This window comes from Mus musculus, chromosome 5 (assembly GCF_000001635.26).
Source record: "Mus musculus strain C57BL/6J chromosome 5, GRCm38.p6 C57BL/6J".
In the NCBI taxonomy this organism is placed as follows: Eukaryota; Metazoa; Chordata; class Mammalia; order Rodentia; family Muridae; genus Mus; species Mus musculus.
This window is the reverse complement of record NC_000071.6, coordinates 63,607,004-63,633,796: the sequence shown is the minus strand read 5'-3', so window position 1 is coordinate 63,633,796 and position 26,793 is coordinate 63,607,004. Positions and strand designations below refer to the sequence as shown.

Sequence of the window (26,793 nt, the reverse complement as noted above, 5' to 3'; positions counted from 1 at the left end):
CTATTATCTTGACAACAGCTTGAATTGTTTGAGGATTTCCATGAGACCCCTTTGGTCAACTAGTCAATTCAGTGTAACCTGGTCACAATAATGAAAGCTTCTTATGGTGACTAGAGTTGGCCATTGGGACTCTATTTTCTATTCTGTTTTGTTTTGTGTTTGCCCATGCTTGGCAAGTACTTTACCAGTGAGCCATACTTCAATCTCCTCTTCTACTCTTCTTTAAAAGTTACTCGATAAAGTCTGGATATGTAATTCAACATTGTACTAAATGGCCTCATTTCTATCATTTCATACTTACTCAGTGTATATTACATTCCCAAAAGCCTTTATTAACTTTTTTTTCAGTGAGAGAAATAGGAGCCAAGGAGCCATGTTCACTTTAATATTCTTAATTTTTCAATGACTGGTATATAGGCAAGGGTATATCAACTTGAGACACAAGAGTTCATCTTTTAGGGATTACATTTTAGGTTCTGTGGGAACAGGGAGAGAAATAAAGGCCTTAGATAGAAAAAAACCCCACTAGATTGATAACTCTTTTTATTTGAAAACATGAGCTTCCACATAGAAATTTTCAATGAGTCTATGAAAAATTACCAGACATAATAAAAGATCTTGGCAGTGTCATAGCATGCAAGTTCCAGAGATTCAGTTTTATATTAAATTGCATATCAATGATAGTTTTATATTTGAATGTGAGTAACACAGACAAGAAATTAAGGTGGAAATTTTATTCACAGTAGTATCACAAATACTAGGCTTAGGGATAAGCATCAGTAGAAAGGCACAAGCATTCTATACTCCAAAGTAAAGAACAGTTGGAAAAAAATTAGTAAAGGGAAAAGATTCTTATCCCAGAGGGTCAGAAACCTCTGTGTGTTGTGTGGTACTCCTTACACTCCTCAAACTGAGCAGTAGAGGTCACGTCACCCTCGTTGAAATGCCATTAAAATAATATACCAACTGACATTAAAATAATTAACCAACTGACCATCAATTTCAGTCGGAAACACAAAAACACAGACTGGTCAAATAAAATGCAAGAAGAATGACTGGTATTATCAGATTACAAACATCCAACAAAGCTACAGTAATTAATATAACATGGCACAAGCATGAGGATAGATAGGCAGGTGTAGAAGAAATAGAGAAGATGGAATTAAAATTCCAGAAATAGATTTATGTTTATGATACATTGATTTTGTATAAAGTCACCAACATAATTCAGAGGAAAAAAACAAGGAATATTTTCAGCAAGTTTTTCTGGAAAAGAATTGACTTGGGGGCTGTGCTCACACCATATTGTTGAGGTTTGGTCTTTTGTTATCTATTGTAATGCTAAGCCTGGGTCCCTAAGAGCTGGTTGTCCCAGAGAGTCCACATGTACACCTTGGCCCTAAGTTATTTCTGATTGGTAAATAAAAATGCCAACAGCCAATAGCTGAGCAGAAGAAACTTAGGAGGGGTTTAGGTTTTCCAGGCTTGGGGATCTTGGGGATCAGAAAGGGACCACGAGAAGAAGCCAGGAGGAGAAGCCACTATGAACCCATAGTGGTGAGCCATAAAAAAGGTGGCCCCGAGGACCAGCCAACTGAAATTAAGAGCAACCCAGATAAAATATAGTAAGTGATAACTACAACATCATACAGAAGAAAGTACTGAGAAGTAATAAGAGACCCAAATTATGCAAAAGTTGAGAACTCTTGGAAGAAGCCACAGAGGTCAAGCCTTAGTCTATACTTTAACTTTAGCGCTAAAAGTACAAGTATTAAAAAGAACTAGGGGTTAAAGGTGGGTGAGTGGTCAGTGGTGAAAGGATTTGCCATACAAGTGTGACAACCAGAATTCAGATGCCCAGAACCAGGAGAAATGCTGAGCCGACATGTTAGTCGACTTGTGATTCCATTTCTGAGAAGGCAGGGACAGAGGGCAAGCTGGTGAGAAGGGCCAGCTGTAGAGAAAAGCTCTGCCTTCAATCTAGAGGCTGTATTTCAATGAATTAGGAAGTGAACAATGAAGATTCTCACCATCAAATTTGGGCCTCCACATTCACAGGCACATGCACATATGCGCAGGGGCACCCACAGATATGTAAACATACCTTCACTCATGCATGCAACATGCACACATACACGTGAAAAATTAGATTAATGGTTTTCATCATATTAGTAAAGTGAAAAGATAATATTCAGAATGGGAGAATACTTGTATAATTTATACATATATATATACATATAAATAATCTTTTAATTCAATAATAAGACAAATAATCCAACCATAAAGTGATCAAAGATTTTTAGTAGACATTTCTTTAAGATATTTACAAATGACAAATAACTACATGAAAGAATAATTCATAATCCATTAGAAAATGCAAATTAAAACTACAATGAAACATGATTTTATATGCATTTGAAAGACTACTATAAAAAAAGAAATACAATAAAAAACTCTTGAAAATAGTTAGTGAGGATGTAAAAAGACTAAAACTAAAACCTCCAACACTGTTTCATTCACACACTGGGAATGCAAGATGATTTAGTCACTTTGGGAAATAGTTTGCCAGCTCCCCAAACTGTTAAATCAGTTAACAAAACATCCAGAAATTCTATTCCTAGAGCCGTTCCAGGGATAATGAGTCTTTACTCCTACAGTGACATGGCACAAATATTTGTGTCAGCAATATTCTTGGGAATCTGGATGTCATGCTAGATAAGCCATTGATACATGTGCAATATCCATATCATGATGTAGTCCTCAAACAAGAATGAATACAGTGAGGGATGCTGTGGTGAGAATAACTTCACAAACATTATGTCTGGTGACAGGAAGCAGCTGCACAGGACCACATATTGAGTGAGTTCTTCTGTGTGAAATATCTGGCCTTGAGAAATTAATAAAGACAGAAAGAATACCAGTGATTGCTTGAGGCTGGGAGCATGTGAGTGGGACGGAGAGCAACTGCTGATGGCTACAAATTTCTCTTTGATGAAAATCTACTAAATGATGTTGTCCTGGAGAAGATGTTTGAAAATTGCGTTGTGATGGTTGTTACATAACTTTGTCAAGTGCTACATCCATCAAAATGCGCTCGTTGAACAAAAGATATTATTTGTTTATTCTTTATTGAGAATTGGTTTCAGTAATGATTTAAAAACTGCAGTGCTAAATAGGTCTATTTCGCATGCTTCATATTCAGTGAAGGTTAGGAGAGGGTCCCTGCTTCTAGTGGGTTCTCAGTGTCCCCAGATGGTAGCAGGTCTATGTTAGCCACACACTTTTAGGGCAAAAAGTATTTGGGGTAATTGCCTATTGACTCTTAAAAACTCCTCCAATAAAAGCGATACACTTAGTTTTAACTCATATTCACTGGCCAAAGAAGTCCTGGTCACATTCAAGTTCAGAGAATGTGGATAATTCCAAATTTACCATTTACCTGGAGAAGAACTTGAATAGTTGTGGAATTCTAATAAATACTATACTCTTTAAAAAATTCTTATACTTTTGAGATTGGAATTTAACTACAGTATTTCACCTTTCTGTTTCCCTCTTAAAAGCCCCCCAAATATTCTCTCCCTATTCTCGTTCAAATTCATGGCTTCTTCTCCATAAATTGTTATTGCATGCATATATGTTTTTGTATATCTGTGAATATCCCTCTATAACCTATTGAGTTCATGCAATACATTTTTGTGTATGTTTTAGGGCTGGTCATTTAGTACTGGATAAATAATTGGTGCTCTTTTCCACACCTTCTCCCAACTTTGCTCAATTGCCTATAATTCTTTGTGAAGGACTGAGGCCTCTCAGACTTTACCCCATCTGAAATACCACACTTTTTGCCTTCTTTTCTAGGTTTTACTTATGCAGAGTAGAAATTCCATATTTCCTTCCTGCAACAAAAAAGCTGAATACATTCCACTTATCCATCCTTGATTTTTTTAGTTTTATCCATGAGTTATGCATTTACATCATTTTCCCCTCTCCTCCCTCTAGGTCCTCCTATGAGCCCCTCTAAAATTACTGACCTCTTCAGTTATGAATATTATATACATATGCAAAATACATGTATCTGTAAATATAACCTATTGAGTCCATTCAGTGCTGTTTGTATATATATTTATATAAATATACATATATGTGTATATATGTTTAGCAATCACAACTTGACCTTATATAATCCACTAAGGCATTAATCTTTTGGGAAGGCTGGTTCTTTCTCTCTCAGAAGTCATTAATTCCTTGCAGTGCTTCATCTAGGAATGGGATTTTGTCAGATTTCTCAACTACTTTGGCATGTCAAAATGTGTTGTCACTGGACAGGTCATTCATATTATTGAGATTTCATGGTGCAGTTTTCCTTGTTACATGCAGCAGACACTATCTCACTGCAGGCATCCTGGTCCTCCGGATCTTACAGTTTTTCAACTTCTCTTCCACAATGTTCCCTAAGCCTTAGGTATAGGGTTGTGTTGTAGATGTATTAATTGAGTCTGGGCGTGTCATGATCAGGTGTTCTCTGCATTTTGATCAGTTGTGGCTTCCCTCTGCTGCAAATAGAAGCTTCTTTGATAAGAGGTGAGAGCTATTCTTATATTTGAGTATAAAGATGAGTATTTAGAATGCACTTAGGAATTATGCAGGTTTAGGTGACAGTAGTAGGTTCTCCTTTAGGATGCATGACCACACCATGGGTAGTTGGCCAGGAGTACAGCTCCAGGCATAAATACCCTCCTATTGGATGGACCCTAAGTTCAATTAGATGGTTTCAGGTTCTTGTTCTTTTCTATTTCAAGTAAGAAGAAGAGTGGATACAAGAGTTAGAAGGGAAAAGATGGCTACATTGGTCTAGACTAGTGTTTGCCCCAGAGTAAATGTCTCAGAATTGTGAGCTAGTTGAACAAGTGAACAACAACAACAACAACAACAACAACAACAACAACAATGGACCACAGCATGGAGCAGTGAATGATGGAGAGCCTGGTGTGGAATTCAAGCTAAGCATTCAGGGAGCTCAGAAAAGAGATCAAGGTGAACCCAAGTGCCAACAGCAAGGTAGCAGGCACTCCCAGCCCCTGTGTTTCATATCAGCACAGATGGATCCCGGAGAACTGCTGCAGTGACCCAGATGGATGGTGTGATCTGTGTCACAGTTTGTTTTCCTTCCAGATACGGCTTGGGCAGAACTTTGCAAGCTTAATGAGGGCAGAAAAGAATAAGACCTGAAATCAATCATCTGAGCGTGCTGAATTTCCCTTTGTCAATCCAGAATGTAAAATGTAACTGTGTAATATGTTAGACTCCTAGAATGAAAGACATTACTTGCTTTGTATTCAGAGTCTGTTAGGCAGTAAAAGGTTCCCCATAATATGGAGGCTGTAAGAGGCAGTCTGGAGATAAACCCCATGTTCCTCTGAATTCAGAGTTTGATTGATGTGATTTAATAGAGACCCCCTTCTCTCCAGCAGCTCATTAGATGGAATGGTTATACACACAGAGTTATATCATATCATGAAAGGTTCTTACATTAAAAAGAGATCTAAGAATGGTTTCAAAGCAGAGCTAATTCATTCATTCTATGTGGACTTTAAAGCAAGAATTTCCCACTGTGTGAGCTAGCAGAAATCAAAACCTCAATTTCTGTCATATTCTTTGACCGATGTCATTACCAATTTCAGTTCTTCAGAAAAGTACTTTCCCCCAATAAACCTTTTAATGTGTCCATTTCCAGCAGTGGCCATGAGAGTGATCAGATTAACTGCACAGCCTGTTACTACTGCTTTACAGACAATGGTAAACATAGAACAGTGAGCCAATTAGCATAAAAGCACCTCATTAAAAGAAAGCCCTTAAACATTTCAGTCAATCTTAGTCATGTATTTCCATCACCAAAAGAGAACAATAAGGATTTAAATGGAAGCATCAGCAAAGAAAGACACATATCCCTAGATATATAAAATCCCATTTTGGAGAAGAAACTCCAAAGGCACAGTTTTCAAAACTGCTGTCCAGCCTGCAGAAGAAACAGGAGAATAAGAACAACAACATAGAGAAAACATGGAAACAGGAACAGCCAAAAGAACAGAAATTAAAATTTACAATATAATTTTGAAAACATATAGTGTGTCTACTAATAATGAAAAGGAAAAATTCCTTTTCATGAACATTTAATTTAGGTTATTATTTATCACAATTTTATAATAGTTGACCCTGAAAAGACACTTGCAGAAAGAAGTATCCACCTCCTTCCAAAAATCTCTGGAACAAGTTCTGAATAGCCATCATGCTTTTGTGGCAAACACACACACAAACACACACATACACACACATGAGAGAGAGAGAGAGAGAGAGAGAGAGAGAGAGATTGGCATATAAGGAACAAAGAATTTTTAGTGCTTTTCTTAAGGAAACCACATCTATTGCTAATCCTGCTAAAAGAAAAAAAGTAAGGAAAGAAAGAAAGAAAGAAAGAAAGAAAGAAAGAAAGAAAGAAAGAAAGAAAGAAAGAAAGAAAGAAAGAAAGGGAAAGAAAAAGTTCAGATCCCAGAACTGGAAAGGCAATAATGACCAAAACTTGAGAAATGTCCATAAAGGCCTTCTGATGTGTACTGACATATAATTAAAGATTGACCTCCTCCCTAGTCATTGGCTCCACCAAGCACAAATGGCAAGACAAGGCCTGATGCTCTTTACTTCTTAGGCAGATGCATTTCTTTAGTGTGTCTCCCTTTTAGTGTGAACACCTTCAGTATTCTCCCCTTTGCACTATGAATATCATCCATGTTGATACAGGATGGGAATTATTTGAAACAAATACCCGAGGGAGTAGGTATGGGGAGTAAGGAAGAAAACATGATTTTTATCCTAAAAATAGCCTTAGAAAGCAATTAGCTAACTAGCAATTGATATTTACTTTATGCATTGTTATTCTGATTTCCTTATTCCCATCTGGCCCAATGACATCAGAGTTCTAGTATATGAAAAGGACTCCCTTATCTGCTAAAAATGATGAACAAAACACATAATCTTGTGGGTAAGCACATTGAGTACCAAGACATTTCCCATAAGTAAAATGGTACGAGCAATTTTCTGTATTTACTTAAGTAGAGCTCATACTGATGTCTCAAGTCTCTAGTATATAGATAGAAAGGGTTTCGACTATTTCTGTTGTGTTAATGTTATTTTTTTTTTTTGTTCTCAAAAAGAGATGAAACCCACTAGGCAACTGGTGTGGTATACATAAATTTACTCACAAATTAGTAAGACATTTTGCTCTGACTTCTAAGTAAAAGACTCAGTAGATCAAGATTGCAAGTGGTACTTATCCTTTGCTCTGTTGTTCAGTCACCTCATGACAGCTACTATTTTTATTTTTAGTTTATTCACTTTACATCCTGATCACTGCCACCCCTCCAATCCCTCCTCACACAGTCCCTCCCACTCTCTCCACGTCCTCTTTTCCTCTAGGAGGGTAGAGACCTCCTTTGGGTATCCCCTAATCCTAACAAACCAAGTCTCTGCAGAACTGGACACATTCTCTCCCAGACAAGGCAGCCCAGTTAGGTGAATGTATTCCACGCACAGGCAACAGTTTTTGGGCTAGCTCCTACTCCAGTTGTTCAGGATCCACATGAAGACTGAGCAGCATATCTGCTACATATGTGCTGGAGGCCTAGGTCCAGTCCATGTCTACTCTTTGGGTGGTGGTTCAGTCTCTGGAAGCTCCCAAGGGTCCAGATTAGTTGATTATGTGAAGCTCCTATCCCTTTTGGAGCTCTTAATCCTACCCTCAATTCTTCCATAAGAGTCCCCAAACTCAGTCCAATGTTTGGCAGTGCACCAGAGTTCTCAGCATCTGTTTCAGTCAGTTGATGAGTGGAGTCTTTCAGAGGACAGTTATGCTAGGTGATTGTGTGCAAATATAGCAGAATGTCATTACAGGGCTGGTTATTTGCATTTCAGACTATCTGTCCTCCACTGATCAGTTCAAAGGTGGAGTTGTCAAATCTTTGCTTTGGGATACTGAATAGCTGAGCCCTCACTGGTCATGTTTCTTCCAAATGGACATGAGAAACAGAGGAAGCTGGTCTGCCCAGAAAGTTTCAGTGGGTTAAGGAGTAGACAAAGAGCTAGTCTTAAACAACCGGTGAGACTATGAGGATAATCTAGATTTCGTTAACATAAGACAAGAAACAGGAGCAGTCAGACTCAGATATTAATGTCAATCCAGTGTCACAGGTTGCTTCCTCCTGATGTCTGTTGGCTTCATAAAAACCATTTATTTTCTATCTAATGAGCCTTCCTTTACTTGCCTAAGCAGCTCAGAACATTTTTATTATTTGCAATTATATTATGCCATATCTCCAAGCAGTAATCTTGTAATTTCTGGGTATTATCTTCCACTTGATCCTTGGGGGAGGGGTGTCCCTCTTCAGCAGCTTATCTTAAAGTAGAACAATAATTAAATCTTCTTCCTACATGAAAAGAGAATTCCAGTTCTCCTGTACCCATGGTGGAGAGATTATACACCACTACCCCAAGTATATGTATATGTATGTGTGTGTGTGAGAGAGAAAGAGAGGGGGGGAGGATATATATATATATATATATATATATATATATACATATATATATATATATATATATATATATATATATGATTTAGAGAAACAAGAGTATAGATCATCCATTACAGAGACAAGAGCAGAGTGGAAGGATTAAGGAGTTCACCACCACCTCCCCACCCACTGACATCATCTGATCTTGATCAGTCCTGGAACCTGCAGCATCCTTTGATAAGATGGTAGGTGACCTATACTTCTTTATTGAATCAGGATGGAAATAAACAAGGTGAGGAGAGTTTTTTTTTTTTTTTTGCTTGTTTGTTTTTTTGTTTTTTTGTTTTTTGTTTTTTTTGGTATGGTCAGTAGAAAACCCATGGTGACAGATTCTTTGAGGGTAAAGGATTGAATCCATTCCAGACCATAGCTCACAGGACCATAACTGTGCCTCCATTAGCAGAGTGAAATGCCAAGGGTTATCTAGATAGTTTATATAATTAAAGGCAAAGTAGACTGAAGATTGCTACCCACCCTATAAGCACACTCAGTTCAAGGGCTGTACTGAGGGATTTGAGGGTATCCTCATTTTAATGGAATAAAGTCATTTTAGCTAAAGTTCAAAAGGCATCTCAATTGTAACAGGACTTTTTCCCGGATGCTCTCTTAGTGGCGGCTGGGGTGAGCTGTTCAAGAGACAGAGGATTGACTAACTGGCTTGTTTTCACCCCTAGTCACCTTTGTTGTGTCTTTCTTCACTTGACTTCTTGCATACCGGATGCATCTGATCTTTCCTCTGCCCATTCTCCCACTCAGTTTCTCCTGAACTTCACAGCCCTGGAGACTCTGATCATGTGCTCAACTCGCAGGCTAGCCGTACTCTGCCTACACTAGACATGCAGGATACCATCTGTTTCAGGGAAGTGGGAGGTCCCATCTGCTCAAACACATGACAAGGAACTCAAATTGCAAGGAAGTGGGGCAAAGGGAAGCCTGAAATTAGGCAGAAGATAGAAAGATTTGAGTCAGAAGCTCAGGAGTTTGGCTCCTAGCTTATAAGGCTGATTGATGGTCTGGGAGCATGGCTAGATTCTACATGGGTGTGAAGGTCAATAAAGGTCAGCATGTACTCACAGTTTTCAGTGGAGCAGACAGAAAACAATAGCCTGGTGAGTAAACCAATGAGGGAATTTAGATATTGATGAGGACTGATATCTTTTAAAATGAGGATAATTATGAAAAGCTTTTTAGTAGTGTTGAATCTAGATAGGGTGGTCTGGGAAGGTATGGGAAAGTCATTGCTATTCATAAACTAGACTGTTGACAAGAACTCAGAATTGCTGTGGCTAGGGGAAGGACACTCCAGACAGTAAATGCTGGAGTCCCAGTAAAAGACAATCCTAACTGTGCTAGAAGGCCTGCGGAAATGAAGCCCAATCAATAAGGGGGAGGGCAGGCTTAAGGATGCCTGTGAGAAGCATCTAGGCAGGGAGTAAATCCTACAGGTTGATGCTGGCTGCGGTAACCTGTTTTGGCAATTATTGGAGGGATTCAAAGCTACAATTACATCATCAAATTTATGTTATAAAAAGCAGAGGCTGGCTGGGCTGTGGAAGTGAGTTATTGGCAAGCAGGAAGGGCATCAGGGACTCCAGGCAGATTGATGGTTTGAACTGGAGAGACTGATTACTCTGCTCTGGGACACTCAGCTTCTAAACGAAGAACAAAGAGCAAGAGATCACTCATATATTTCCGCAACTCCCTGCTCTTTTTTGAACTAGGACATCAACTGGCACTGCAACCCAGTCAGCATTTGAGCAGCCCAGCCCTGCCAAGTAGGTGCACATTTGCTGTTTTCTCTAGAACTTCAAGGAGTCCTTTACTTTGTGTTTGTGAATATTACAGTGGAAGTTATTAAAAATTCCTTTTTTAAGTTATGGCATAAACATTCACTCTAACTACTGGCAATCACACATTCACATACAAGTTGTAGACTTGGAAGGCAGTAATAGAACACAGAAGATGTCAAGAAGAGCCCCCTGTGATGAGGTTAGCCCCAGAGATATGTGCTTTCCAGACCCAGCAGGTGTGGCTTCAAAAGTACAGCCAGGGTTCAGAGGTACCAATGCCAGATACAGCACAAGGTCTCTTGTGGGATATGTTTCTGAGTAATTGGCCATTCTAATAATTCATATAATTATTATTAACTTTCCATTTTCAAAAGACTAGGTCCTTTTGTCACCTACCCATACACACCAGTCACTCCCTTCTTCGATGAAATGCCATTGTAAGGTTGATAGTATAAGGGGAAAGAGACCCTTCATCAAGGTCGAAAGTTGTGGCTTTAAAAATATTTCTATTTCAGGCTTGTCTACAGACATCAAATTATAAAGCAGAATGTGAGTCCCAAATCACATGCTTAATATAATTCTTCTGGAAAAATCAAGTGAAATTTGTGTGTGAGTTTGAGCAGGTTTCTGGTCCAATGGGCAGGTCACAGTATAAACCAGGAACCATAGTTTTGGACTCATTTTGAAAATGGTTATGATCACTAAGTTTTTGGCTCCTCATTTGTGTTGTACAGTTTCTGACTCATACATACACACACACACACACACAAATGAGTGGGAAAAACCCATTGCCAATTACCTCTTGTTAGGAAGTGTAGTAAGTAATGAGAGCTTAATGTTACCATTGGATTCTAATTCCTATGTTTCAGAATTGCTACATGCTGTAAATTATAAGGAAATATTAGAGTAGAAAATTGAGGCAGTCCTCCAACATGATTGAAGAATATCCGTTGAATATTAATTTTAATTATTCATTGTTTTAAAATAGATGTCTCAGAAGATCAAATTGAAAAATTCTAATAAATCTGAATCTTAAATGCAGATAATGTCTCTTTAATGGGTTTCTTTCTCTTTGGAATTTAAGATGTAGATTCCCCTAGGCCACAAAAAGAAAGGAATATGTGTTCCAATGATTAGCACTGACCTATGTCTTCTTAGGACTGTGTCTAAAGAATGATGTACCTTAGAGCAAAAAATGCTGTCTGTGTGAAGACTCTGAGCAATCCACTGATTAATAACAAGCATCCATTTTACATGTGAATTCATGAGTAGATTATGAATACAATATAAGCTTCATCAGTTTATGCTCAGCTCAGTGATTTTTTTTTCTCCTTCATTGGTGGTAACACTATTGGCATTGGCTTTGCTGTCTCAACTCTCCCTCGGGACAAATCTGTGACATAGGTACCTTAGGCAAAAAGGAGAGAGTATAACTCAACTTTGTGTTATTCTAACAAGTCCTTGAGATAAAGCTACAAATGGAAATGATAGTTTGGGGATAGTAGTTTTGAAATTTCCATCACAAGGTTGGTTGTGGTCTAGGTGCTTCTAGGCTTTCATGATGCAGGAGTGTGGATGTATAGATAAGGAGGTTGTTCACCTCATAATATCCAGGAACTAGAGAGAAATATCCTAATATCCTCTTCAATATCAGTCCCCTAATGACTTGATTTCCCTGTAGGAGCTTTAACCTCTAAAACTTTCTTTATCCTCATTAATAGCATTGACTGGCGACTAAGTCTCAGTGTATGACCCTAGGGGGTACATTTAAGATACAAACTATAACAGAAAGTATAAAACACTTTATTGTTTGCTGTTGGGTATGTCAGCAGAGCACACTTTATCTCCATTTATGGGATGTTACCCAATTAATCCCTTGACACATTGATTGCCATCTATATGGTCATGAAAAATCAGTCAAAGGGCTGTGGAGGTTTGTGTCCAGGATCAGCAGTGCCTTTGTGAGAAGCTAGCTCTGTCTGGGGGAGGGTTTCAAAGGATGGAGAAGGCCATTCCTGGCTGAGCAAAGCAACATAGCAGGAAAACTGTGGTAGAACTTTAGATGGATGGGTTTGTGGAGAGGCCTGGGTAAGAAACTAACTATAGAAAGTGTTTGTTCCTTGTCTTTTCCCCAGGGATTTGTTTTACAGAGGTATTTGAACTTTCTTGTGAGAGTAAGAAGATGTCACTGAAAAATAGACATTTCCCCAAATTCAACACGAAAGTCATTCTAGGAGTACTTATTATCTTCATTATTCTTACCCATCTCTTTTCAAATACTGCCTTGACCTCTGAATTCAGAGTCTGCATCTTCTGCTGTTTCACCTTGCACCCGTTGTTCTCTCAGAACAAAGGGCCACCTTTGGATTTTGTTGATATATATGCTCCTATTCCAAAGTATCTTTATCAAAATATTGTAAACTCCTTGAAGATGATGCCAAGAGAAACTCTTCATGGAAACTCTACACAGTAAATATACTCTGATCTTGACAAATGACTGAATCACTGCTGGTGACAGCCTAGGGCTAGATACTCTGAGCTCAGGCAGATGGGACAGCAGGAAGTAGAACATAATTTCTCACTCTGCTTCATAGTCAATCAGATAAGACTCAGAGATAAGGATATCCAATGTGGCTTGGTATATTGATGGGCAGGTAAAACCTAGAGGGCTATGAATTTTACTTGAAGTTTAGATAGGGTGAGATGGGAGATAAACTTTCTAAACACATTTTACACTTGGGTCTATTTTCTCCTTAATCTCCACTTCCATTCTGCAAGCAGATTATCTTTCCATACTGATCAATTGAGATGTGAATTGAGTTACACACTGAGTTCGTTTGCTTTATTAACATTCTGCTCCTCTTGTCAAATTTTTTACTTACATTGGTCAAATTTTCCTATATGGGGTTACAATAAAGGAATATTTAAGTCATGTAGTTGCACAACAGAACCGTGGCCATTAACTGTACCTTTTAAAGTGGAACAAAGTTGGGAATGAGTTAAAACCCAATAATGTCAAAAAAATTGCATTTGTAAGGAACTTTTCAGTTTAGTAAGGTGGTTCAATTTTGTGTCTTGCAATAATGCTGATTATCTCTGTTTTATAGATGAATGAATAGTCTCAGAGAACTGGCTAATCTGTGTATCTGTGATGCTTAGCTTTAGCTGTCAATTTTATAGAACCTAGAATATTTGTGAAGAAAATTTTAATGGAAGATAATCTACATTGGGTTGGCCTGTGGTTATGTTTTTTGGGGGAGTTGTCTTGATTGTCTTAACTGATGTGGAAAGACCCACCATAAATGTTGGAAGCCCCCTTTGACAGTGGCCTAGAGAAAAGGGACACAGAGGACAGACATCTTCACTATTAGACTCACCTGGCTTTCACTCCTCCTGCTTTTTCTGATTTCTTCTCTAACATTAGGACTGGCTTCTTTGTATTTCTGATGTAGAATAAAGACTAGTGACACTGGAGAAATCTACCAGGCCTCCAGAGACAGAAGGGGATTTCCGAGTCCAAACCCTGTGGACCGAGAAACCACAGAGTTCTTGGCCACTTTGATGTCAGATGGCCTTTGCTGAACTATTTGGACACTATCATGTAAGCCAATTTAAAAAATCCTCTTCAATATATATTCATTCTGTCAGTTCTGTTTCTCTAGAGAACCCTGACTAATACAGTAGCCTACAGCACTCTTATTTTGTGCAGAGCCACATATTAGACACAGCCCTTTGGATCTATTGGGCAATTATTCATTTGGGCAGTATAAAAGGGAAATTAAAAAATAATTAGGTTTTGAAGATTTATTTTGAAATTGTGTGTGTGTGTGTGTGTGTGTGTGTGTGTGTGTGTGTATGTGTGCGCGTGTGTGTTTACAGTTATCCATGGAAGTCCAGAAGAGGGCAGTGAGTCTCCAGGTCCTGTTTGTGAGCTACCGTACATGGATAAAAGCATGTGTTAGATCCTGGGTCCTTTGCAAGAACATCATGTACTCTTACCTGCTGAGCCATTGCTTTAGACTCATTGAAACAATTAGCTTTTGGCTTTCTTGTATTGAATACTGGATGCCAGAAGAAAAGTATTAACAGAATATGAGAGGAAGGATAGATGAAAGTAAGAACACAGCAGGAAACTAACATGCAGAGGAGCTGGTACCAAATGTTTGTCTGATGTTTCCATTATAACTTTCTGGAGTGATACTGGTCCAGGGGCTGCATCCCTGCAGCCATTTTCATTTTGCATACACAAAATCCCTGAAACACAATGCTTTTGATCTGTAGATAGATATATTGGAAATCATAAGATGTGACTGTTTTTATTGAATTATTTTGCAGAATTTAGAGGTAGCAATTGGAAAAGTAAAAATGTGAATTTTTGTAGAATTGTCCACCCACTATGCTTAGAGCTCCAGAAAGCTTCTCTGGGACCTCCAGAGAGATGCTGCAGGGCATCTGGGATAATATTTTAAATGGAGTAATCAATGGTCAGAGTCCTGGTTCTCTTCTTCATTTCAGCCCCATCTGATATCTGTATGAAGATAAACACTATCATCTTTATATATAACAAACCCCAAAAGCACATTTGACCCATGTGAGAGAAGAGAAATGGAGTTAAATTTGACATTTAGAGATGGCAGTACTGCTTTCCTCTCGATGTTAGATGTCTTGTAGCCAACTCCATTGTCTCTAAACATTATCTTGTGATCTTAACAGCCAACTGGGATTCTTTAATTTCCTTCCCTGACACAGCACTCCTTTATTAAGCCTTAGGACAGTAAAGCAGGAATTAAAAGCATGGCTGCTTGTACCACTCTCACCTCCTCCTGCAGCCCGGAGCACATGCAGTAAGGCAGGATAGGAATATGGGTAGACTGTCACAAAGATCTGGGAGACATACAGAACTCATATTACAGCATGGATCAGAAAGGACTTCTGGCCTCTTCAATAATATATTTGAGCATCAAACACATATTTATATAACGAAGAGAGGAAACTAAATAGCCTTTAATGATGCTTAATGACATTATCACCATTTTAAATTTGTGCTTAATGTCATTCTTAGAGAAATCTATAAGAGCTGAAATTTAATAGTGATAACATTTGTAAACACATGTAAGGAAATATTTTTCCTGTATGTATACACATGTGTGAGTGATATTATTTCCCTGTTAGTTTTTTCATGTATGTACATGATGCTCAAGTGTCAGTCTTCACATAAAATGGCTTCCACTTATTGCCTACATAATTCAGTGCCTCATGACTCCGAATAATTAGCATAACTAAGAATTTGGCAACTACAGAAGTGGATGCTCACAGTTATCTATAGGATGGAACACAGGGCCCCAATGGAGGAGCTAGAGAAAGCACCCAAGGAGCTGAAGGGGTCTGCAACCCTATAGGTGGAACAACAATATGAACTAACCAATACTCCCAGAGCTCGTGTCTCTAGCTCATATGTATCATAAGATGGCCTAGTCGGCCATCATTAGGAAGAGAGGTCCCTTGGTCTTGCAAACTTTATATGCCCCAGTTCAGAGGAATGTCAGGGCCAAGAAGTGGGAGTGGGTGGGTAGGGGAGCAGGGTGGGGGGAGGGTATAGGGAACTTTCGAGATAACATTTGAAATATAAATAAAGAAAATATCTAATTAAAAAAAGAATTTTGGTTTAGGTAGTTATATTTAAAGCCCATATTTTACTTTAACATTTACTTTAGCACTATACCTATTAGGTATAGTGGTACATCACCAATATTAGGACGACTTCTCAGAATACAGGAAGAATTGCCCAGGACAAGCTAACATGTTCATAACAGAGTTTCCTCCTATTCATCAGAGAGAGGGGGAGCAGTCTATTCTTGGTTGTGAGCATTCCCTCCCCCACAGCCTCCAGAGAACAGTGACAGGAAAATGATGAATGAGTGAGCTCCTCATCACTGTCTGCAGGAATCATGTCTGTGCATCAGGGAAGCCTAAATAATTGAAAGAAAGAGGTAATAGTGGTAACATTAGTTATAACGGGTCAGAGAGGCTCCATTCCTGGGCATTCAGCCCAGTTTATGGATCACTCACATCTTCCAGACTACAATTTGCTTTGCTAATTGGTAAGTAGTCCCTTGTAGCTCAGAATCACAGCAGAGAGTAGAAAGAGAGGCTGGGAAGAATTGCTTCTCCTCATTATTGGAACTTTTCATGATAACACTTACAATAGAGGTTTACTAATGGATGATAAATGATCACATCCCAGTTGGATAACCCATGCTATTTATCATTGGTTTCAGAGTGGGAAGTTGCTCACTTCAAGATCAAACCTATTGAATGGTTCTGTACTTTGGGTTTGATAGGGATTAATGTCTTTTCTCTCTCTTCATAACAGATGAGAAGATACAGTGAGGTCAGTAGAATTAGAGTAGCGGTGAAGGGTATATGAGAAAAAGCACTTACTAAATAAAGTGCCTGATGGAGCCTGTGTATGTGATTGATTGAAGCTAACAGCAGATTGAACTGTAGCCTTAAAGGGGTAGAATCCAGATGGATCTGGGCAAAGGCAATATGAGAGGAGGCTGCTCTGTTGGATGGAAGTTGAGAGGTGGACACTGGATGGCTTGAGATGAGAGGCTTACATTAGCACAGTCCGTTTGTAGCTCCGCTTCCCAGCTTTGGGTCTCGTTAGCTCTCTGGACATGTTGATGATGATACTGTGTTAGATAATAGGTAGACATATGAAAAAAGGCTTACAGTCATAAATATACACACGATCACACACATCTCCACTTGTGAATATCAATGATATAAGGGGGCGGTTGTGGAGATGGCTGTAAAATTAATGCTGGTCCAAAGTCAGGTCAAACCAAACGCTACTCACAGAAACTCAAGTGCAGCACAAGGCAAAGCATGTTGCTTGCAGAACCTCAGGGTTTATGATAGCACAAAAGCAGAATCACTAAGGAGTTTTCTAGAAACAGGCATTTAATAGTAGTGCTTCGTCTGACGGCAACACTCTTTCTTTTCTTTTCTTTTTTCAATTTTTTATTAGATATTTTATTTACATTTCAAATGTTATCCCAAAAGTTCCCTATACCCTCTTCCCCACCCTCCTCCCCTACCCACTCACTCTCACTTCTTGGCCCTGGGGTTCCCCTGTACTGGAGCATATAAAGTTTGCAAGAACAAGGGGCCTCTCTTCCCAATGATGGCCAACTAGGTCATCTTCTGCTACCTATGCAGCTAGAGACACGAGCTCTGGGGGTACTGGATAGGCAAATACAGAGGTGAATGCTCACAGTTACCTATTGGATGGAACACAGGGCCCCCAATGGAGGAGCTAGAGAAAGTGCCCAAGGAGCTGAAGGGGTCTGCAACCCTATAGGTGGAACAATATGATGGCAACTTTCAAACAGAAAATTTTAGATAAGTTTTGTTTCTATAAGCTAACACGTTTCATGCTGTGTTTACTAATTTTAAGGTCATCATCCTATTTATAATAGATAATTAAAAACAGGTTTTGCAAGAGACTACAAATTCCACAATACTCCATAAAATAAAATTCTAACATGAAGTTAAATCACATTAAGAATAAAAATGAAATTTAATAAGCCTAATAGGTAATTGATTTTTAAAAAGTCCCCTTAAGGTTGAGGAAAACAAGGAGTCTGGCAATGTATGTGCAAAGCCCAGAACCCATTGTAAGACACAGCTGTGAGTGTATTTGAGAAGGGAACACCTTTTAGGTTTATTACTTTATATTTTATGTTGTATGCTATAATATTAAAAAAGAAAGTCAAGTCAACATACACACAAAAAGATCTCTAAGATGCTACATGTGGTAAGTGGTTTGGAAATAAGATTTGCCTTTGTTTTTGAACAGCATGGGGAGCAGGTGTGCTAAGGGCCATTTTCTACTGTGTGAAAGAGCAAAGATCATCTCTATGCCAACCGCCAGAAGCGGAGTCCACACACTTCCACCCACTGCATCCAAACAGCAGTTTAACCAGTTGTCTGAGACTGGTGAATATATTCTTCTGCAAGTAGTTGCCTGATACAAATTACCTTTAGAGATGCAGATTGAACAAGAGGCCTAAAGGCTTTATGTGCTGCCCCTCCAATGCTTAAGATAATTACCTGAGGTGGTTGGAGTATTGACTATGTGTGCCCCCATTTTCATAAAGCCTGAAATGGACCACAATTCAGGCTGACAGGGTATGTAGCAAGGACAAAATGATCATGGGGTAAAACAATGAATATCCTGCTTCCAGGATAGGTGGGGGACAAAAGTCTGTGCTGTCTTGGGTAGTGCTTCTTTAACTTACGGTGCAGTATTTTTTAGGAAGGACAGGAATACGGCTCAGAATGCTTCATGCAGCATGTCTCTATCTCAAGATAGTGCACTTCCAGCACATTCTATAGCTATTCTGAGACTTCAGGCAAGTCTAAGAAAGAGTAAGAAACTGGGGCAGTGGAGGCTATCTGGGGACCATGAAAATATTTCCAAGGTCCCAATTCTGCTCAACAGAATTTACTTATAAATTTGCCAAACAATGAGAGGAAGTTCATTTGACCCATACTATCTGTTTTTTTCCTACTATTAATATATTTCAGGCAAAAGAGTATAGCTGTCCTTGCCTCATTTGCCTGCTATATACCTAGCATGTCTGCCGCTAGAATCAGACCAGCCAGTTTATCCATGGATGGAGGGTAACTCTCCACTCATGCACTGCATCAGAGGCATCCTCTTGGTGTCCATACTCAAATGAGGCTTGAGAGGTATCATTTATTGCAGGGTTTTATAAATGCACCCTCCTTTCCCCTCTTTAGGACATTTAATTCCAATTAACCTATAATATTTTCCTTTTCTTTATTATTCTATCACTTTCTTCTTCCCCTTTCTCCCTCCAAACTTTCTCATACATTTTGCTTGCTCTCTTTCAAAGCTATGGCTTTTTTCATTTATTGTTATTTCTCAGCATGTAAATAAATCCCTCTCAATCTGGGTAATGTTCCTTGTATGTATATGTAGCCACACTGTTTTGGAGCATATATATCTTCTTTGTTTGAAGCAATTCTCTTAAATGCAGAGACTAGCGATTAATATACCAGGGATATATTTTGTTATCTAAAGCTGCCTTTATTCAATCCTAATGAGGTCAGAGTTCAACGCTTTCCTCTAATCTGGACTTCCTAATCTTTCTGTGAGATGAACTTTGTGTTTTAGTAAAAAAAAAAAAAAATGCTAGCATTTTACTTCATTTATACCCAAGTTTTTCATACCATGTCTCTAATAGGTTTCTCTTCCTTAAACATGAACATCTACTTCTTGGTCTCAGGTAATTTTCAGTGGAGAATCTTGTGAAGGCAATGCAGCTATGTCTAAATGCCTGCCCACCAGCTATGTCTAAATGCATGCCCACCAGCTATGTCTAAATGCATGCCCACCACTTTCTGAGTGAGTTTGCAAAGAACACTACAACCTGTGTGAACTATTTTAAGCATGTGTATTCTCTCCAATTTCCATGTGTGCTAAGAGACAGGCACGAGAATTCTCATTACTTTACTCATGTCTCAATGTCTTTTTTTTTAAAGATTTATTTATTGCTATATGTAAGTACACTGTCGCTGTCGCTGTCTTCAGACACACCAGAAGAGGGCATCAGATTCCATTATAGATGGTTGTGAGCCACCATGTAGTTGCTGGGATTTGAACTCAGGACCTTCGGAAGAGCAGTCAGTGCTCTTACCCTCTGAGCCATCTCGCCAGCCCCATGTCTTGATGTCTTAACAATGCTTTTGAAAGTTAGGATGGGGAAGCATTTGGTTTGTTTTACTCTTTGCTCCAACAAAAGCATCTGAGACAGATATTGCTAATGAACCCCAGTGGTCTTACCTACTGAGTCTAGGCTAAGCCTCTCATTTTTTCCCCTTAACAACCCAGTTCCACAGGCAACCAGAACCAAACCGCTGAAGCCATGCAGCAGAACATTTTGGCGTTACTAAGCCTCAAGACAGTTGGGCATTAGGACAAAGTGTACTTGACAGTTTTCAATGGTTTTGAACATAGGTAATGATAAACAGATTTTAGAAGGCAAATTTAACCCTCTTTAAAAAAACACGTGATGAAATTTGGCCCGTGAAAGGCAGCAATTGTACTAATATTTGCTAGGTGCATTTTACCTTAGCCTTTAGAACTAAGTTAAGCAATTATTGTAGGATGACAAATTATACTCCCTCCCAGTCTCCCGATGTTTTTAACTTCTTGTCAAGATGCTCAGATTTATTTTGCTTTTATAATTCATATTGATCTGTTACATAATGCAGCTAATTTTCAACTGTCCTTCAATTTATTTTTATGATTTTCACTGTTTTTATTTATTCATGTTTGTTTGTTTGTTTATTTATTTAAAACTCCAGATATTATTACCATCTCTGTCCACCCTCTGACTGTTTCACATCCCATACCTCCACAAGGATGTCCCCACCCCCCAGCCCCTACCCCACCAGTCTCTAAAGTCCAGTCTCTTGAGGATTAGGTGCATCTTCTCTGATTAAACCCAGACTCAACAGTCCTCTATTGTATATGTGTTGGAGGTCTCATATCATCTGGTGTATGCTGCCTGGTTGGTGGTTCAGTGTCTGAGAGATCTAGGGGGTCCAGATTAATTGAGACTGCTGGTCCTCCTACAGGGTTGCCCTCCTCCTCAGCTTCTTCTAGCTTTCCCCTAATTCAACCACAGGGGTCAGCAGCTTCTGTCCATTGGTTGTGTACAAATATCTGCATCTGACTCTTTCAGCTGCTTGTTGGGTCTTTCAGAGGACAGTCATGATAGGTCCCTTTTTGTGAGCGCTCCATAGCCTCAGTAATAGTGTCAGGCCTCGAGGCCTCCCCTTGAGCTGGATCCCACTTTGGGTCTGTCGCTGGACCTTCTTTTCCTCAGGATTCTCTCCATTTCCATCCCTACAGTTCTTTCAGACAGAAATAATTGTGGGTCAGAGTTTTGACTATGGGATGGCAAACCCCTCCCTCATTTGATGCCCTGTCCTTCAGCTGGAGGTGGGCTCTAAAAGTTTCCTTTCTCCAATGTAGGGCATTTCATCTAAGGTCTCTCACCTCCCAGGTCTCTGGTACATTCTGGAGGGTCCCCCCAACCTCCTACTTCTCGAGATTTCCATTCTTTCTGCTGGCCCTCAGGACATCAGTCCTTTTCTCCCACCAAATACCAGATTATGTTTCCCTCTCTGCCACCATCCCCTTTTCCTCCTAGGTCCCCCCACCCTTGTGGACACCATCTGTTTGTAAACTGCTTTTGCAATTTTCAAATTTCTTTATACATCGCAATCCATGGAGAAGAAAAGTCTAATAGGATATCAGAATGGGCCACGACAGCATTCCACAGATTTACCCATGCTTCCCAAAACAAGAGCAGAAATTGCCATGTCTATTATGTGCTTCTTCCCCAAAGTTGATATATTACTCTGAGCCACAGCATATATTGCAATTCTTTGTAGCAAATAAGTTTAGAACAAAAGACAGTAAGTCACCGAGGGATAATTTTAGACCACCATACAAAGGAAGAAGAAAGGAGTGTAGTTGTACACATAGAATGAAAAATTTCAATGTTACCTGTGACTGATGGTCTAAATTTTTATTTTTGTGCTTGGATTTAAGACTCCCTAGCTAGTAAAGGATTATTAGAGACATTGCATAGGTGTCTGCGTGTCAATTTAGTTAAAAGATGGTTTGCTGAGAAAGTGAAGATTCCCACATCTTTAGATTAATTTTTCTCACCAAGACCAGGTGCCTCAACAGATGTTTCTTTTCACTAAAAGAATCAAGTTTAAGGATGGGAAGGCAAATTGTGTTAAATTGATGTTCTCAGAGGCAAGGCCATTTGTATTTTACTTGGTGTGTTTTGATTTCTGGGGACAACCTAGATTCAAGCCACATACTAGCTGGTTGCATGCCAATTAGAAAGACCTTCTCTTCAACATGCCCGTCCTTGCTTGTAGAAGCTTGCTTTTCACTCCTCAAAGATTTTTTTTTGTAAGTTGGAAAGTGTATTTGACAATGATACAAACTTGGAAGGAAATTCTGTAGTATGTCTAGAAGCTGGAGGAAGAAGAACAGCCCACTTCTGTCTAAAGACAAGTAACCATCTTGTCTTTAGAGAGCACAAGATTTCTAGCAATTCAAAATTTCAACCCAGTTCAAAAAATAGCAATATCTGAAATATTTGCAGAGATGACAGGGATCTACTATTCTCTGAAAGCCAGGCAAGTGCCTCTGCTCATGATTAATGTCATTGTACCTGTCTGCTCCTGAAGGTTCAAAGGTGATCGCCCAGAACAGGAAGTAGCAGTAATCCAATTTTACAAATATTGAAATCAAGTCAAGAAAACTTCTAAAATGATCTCAGATGTAATAGGACACTGTAGAGTCACAACCCAAGATTCTTGATTGGCAGTTTCATGGTCTACTAGTCTTGTATTTCTACTCTTACAACACTCTCAATCTTCTCTTTCATCTTCTTTCTCTCCTTTTCATGAGTCAGGGTTGCGATTACCTTGCGATGAGTCTTTACCTTGCGATGAGAATAGATGGTTCTTCAACCTTCTAGTGCTTTGACTAAAACCATAGTTTTGCTAACAGAAGGCTGTAGGCTGCTTGTCTATAAGAGGATTAATAATCCTATCTACTTATATGGTTATTGTTAGAAACTAAATAGTTGATTTTTAAGTAAAAGCCTCATCCAGAATAAGACCATAAATTCATAGTGGGTACTGTCATCTATCCCAATAGCTTCCTCTGTGAAAAACTTCGGGTTTTTGCCTTTCCTGAATTTTATTTTATTATACCCATCAACTCTGTTACTTGTTTTGTCTTCAGTCTTGGTTGGGTATCTGTGATTGTTTGAAAGAAGAATGTACTGTATAGGCTTGAGTATTTGATACTTGATGTCTAGTTGATAGCACTCTTTGGAGGAGGTTATGGAACCATTAGGAGGTATTGTTTTGCTTTTGAGAAAATCTTTAAATCTGCAGAAATGTCAATCAAAAGCTTTGGGAGATGCATTCTGAGTCTACTTTTCTCTTCGGAATTTTCCAAACCTTTAGTTATTCTCACTTGTCTGTATTCTCATAAAATGATATCCATTTAATCACTCTATTTTATTCGTCGATAGATGCCTTCAGAAAAGTCTGTGTATCTAGGATGTTCTGACTTCTTTCAGTATTTAGGAACAAATTGTCCAGGTTGATAATTTAGAGTATATAATATATTGTACTCAAGTCAAAAGGTCAATCTCTGTGAAATATCAAATATTAAGCAAAGAATGGAACTATTTCCTTCCTGAAATTTTATATATATACATATATATATACATACATACATACATACACACACACACACACATCAACATAAGTAGGTACATATCTTGGAAACAATAATTGCATATATCCATGAATAGTCCCATAACATAGTAACTTGTATATCTGAATGTTCTGTCTCCTTGCTGGAGCCATAAATCCATCAAACACAGGATTATAGCTGTTGTCCTTTTGGGGTAGCCCTGACATCAGTGATCGATTTTCTGTACAGTAGAACTTGGAGAACTAAGATTTGATTTTATCTTAGTTAGATCCGTTATCTTCTCCTCCACTGTGGTCAAGGGTGAATTTCACAGGTTAATTCCTCTCTCTGAGTCCCAAGTCTCTTTTTGATGCTAGATACCAGAGAACTGAGTACAAAGTTTCTGGAAAAGAATCACTTGGTAAATGTTGATTTTCTTTCATTTTTTTACTTTATGATATTTTTTTAGGTCGGGACAATTTTTCTTTGGATAAATTATACTGTTTATTCTATCTAAATGACACTTCTCAGCAAATGTGCTACCACTTTGTTGCTACATTGAAGACATATAGTAGACCTCATCCTTTGATTTTTATAAGAATTAAGGATTATTTATCTCCCTGCCTCTTGTGATTGTCAATGTGGTCATTAGCCAACTGTGCCAAATTTGAGGTCCTGTTTGTAGGTGTTACAAGAGAAAGCCCTTCTGTTTATTACAAATGACTGAGTCATTTGGCTAGTTCCTTCCTTGATTATGCTTAATTACCATGCATAATGAGGCATCTGCTTAGATTAGGAGCGTGGATCTTTTGGGGTCTGGAGAGTTGACCAGCTCTCCATGTCTAGACAAGGTCTGTCAGTGAGCATGGACAGATGGTAAGACCAAAGTTCCCTGATATTAAATTCATCATGTTACTTTTGTATGGAAACAATTAGGGATTCACTTTGTTTCAATGGAGGAGGAGGTATATTTTAGTGGGGATCTCTGACCCCAGCCTTCTCTCTTTGAAGCACCTTGAGTCAGATATAGTGACTAAATCATTTTATACTTAAATGTTTTCATTGGCATAGTGTTGACTGAGCAGTCTTCTGCTCTCCAACTCTTCCACCAAACAAGTCAGAAGTTACTGAAATTCAAGGAACATCTTTAGAAATGTTTATAGACCTATCAGCACAAAGGCTATTTTCTACCTCTCAAAGTACCATTGTGGTACTGGTGTCTGCTGTGTTGAGAAGCAGGGCTGGGGAAGGAGGAGAGAACTGTTCAAGACAGCTCAAAACTAAAGACTTACAGTTATCAATTTGAGTTGGCATCTCGAAAACTTTAGTAAAGATGTTCAATTTTTTTGTTTTGGCAACTTTTTCTCTAATACTATGAGAGCATGAAATTCACCAGAATATAGATCTTAGAAAGACAGAGGTGTGTGTGTGATATTTGTTCACATGTGATAGAAAATGTCCCCCACATCTAGACCCTTGAAAAATAATTGTTGAAGGAGCAGAGTCTAAAACTAAAAGAGAGGTGAGGCTTATCTAACAGGCTGTTAATGTAGTTCTCCTTTTTCCAGTTCCGCTGCACTTGCTTCCACCAAGAGGAAAGAATTTTATTAGGCTTGTAATGGAGAGAGACTTCTAAGGAAGAGAGGGACAGAGACCTGGAGGCCCAGGGACATGTTTCCTGCTCCTAGAGTTTAGGACAGCTCTCCTGCAGATGCTAAGCCTCATGAAGGCTTACTGACAGGGCTGCTCTTCATCTGATGCTGAGAGAAAATGTGTGTAGCTGACTTGTCCTGAGTGTCTCACCTCCTCCACAGGATGCAGTCTGATGGATGAACTGGTGACAAATCCCTTGTGTGGGATCCTCTGTGATCTCTCTGCTGTTCTCTAGCTTTAATTTAGGACCATGGCCAATTTTCTCTTCAAAGATTTTCTAAGCCCTTGTAGTTATATACAACTAAACATCCTCCCCCCCAACTTACAGTGAAAAGAAAGAAAGAGAGAGAGAGAGAGAGAGAGAGAGAGAGAGAGAGAGAATATTTTATGCTTCCAATAGTATTATGGTACACCATCTCCCACACACATATTTAACAGAGATTTGAGTATCTGCAATGTGTTGCATGGAGAAAAGAAGTTTCTAATGAGTGAAACGATTCATTCTTACTCTCTCTGCTATGTAAGGTCATGTCAACCAGACATACCCATGTGTGTATCTTGTTGTTTCCATATACCTGTATGTCTGTCTTATTGCTTTCTCAGGTATGGAAGAAAACAATGTCATTCCCACTATGGAAAATCAGTTGAATGGAGTATTAATTGTATGAATGAGAATCCATGTGACTGGATCAGTGACTCATCATATAGCCTTTTGTTCTTGGAAGAGGATTGCAGGCTGTAGTGAGCACTCATCAGTTGGAGACAGAAGATGTGGGCTCAGGCTTGGATATGTTACTCATTCTGTGGGCAGTGTCTGGCTTCTGCCCAAGCATCTATTACTCAGAGACCTCATTTTTCCATGGGCAATTTAAAGTTTCCTCCTTCTGGAGACGTGCTTGGGTGAATTAATCTCGGCTTACATTTAAAGACACTTCTGAGGGGTTGCTAGGAACAGTAAATGACTTGGTACACGTGAAGCTCATGAGGAACATGTGTGTTGCATTTGACAAATGCTATGTTGTTATGGTTGCACAGCTTTGCTTTTCTTTGTTTATGGATAACTATAATATATTATGATTACAAAGTTGAGATGAGTGACATATTGCCATTTCATCATGGATTCCCATACCCTCTCTTCTCATTTATGAGCTAATTCAGTCAACTAGCTCATCAATTTTTATGATGTATCTACCTGTGAGCTGTTTAAATTACTATCACTTGACCAAAAGAACATGGCAAGTCCTCATGACACTGATGCAATGTTTGTCTTAGCGCAGAGTTTTGCTCACCACAAGGGTTAAGGTCTCCACATTTGATGTGGATGAATTAAATCTTTCTTGGAAAAATTTCCATCTTTATCATTTATGATTTCATTGCTCTTACTGAATAATTT

The 26,793-nt window shown here is 38.9% G+C and overlaps 1 long non-coding RNA gene across 2 annotated transcripts in view; it reads left to right on the top strand.

The window, feature by feature from the left end:
• Positions 1 to 9,572: 9,572 nt before the first annotated feature.
• The window catches only part of Gm30837, a 62,247-nt gene continuing 45,026 nt past the window's right edge, over positions 9,573 to 26,793 (top strand). Inside the window, exons 1-2 of one of the 2 annotated variants that reach the window (XR_376965.2) lie at positions 9,573 to 9,730; positions 10,343 to 10,396. This is a non-coding gene — a long non-coding RNA (predicted gene, 30837). The remainder of the gene's footprint in view (positions 9,731 to 10,342; positions 10,397 to 26,793) is intronic. The other variant, XR_376966.2, reaches the window with a different exon arrangement.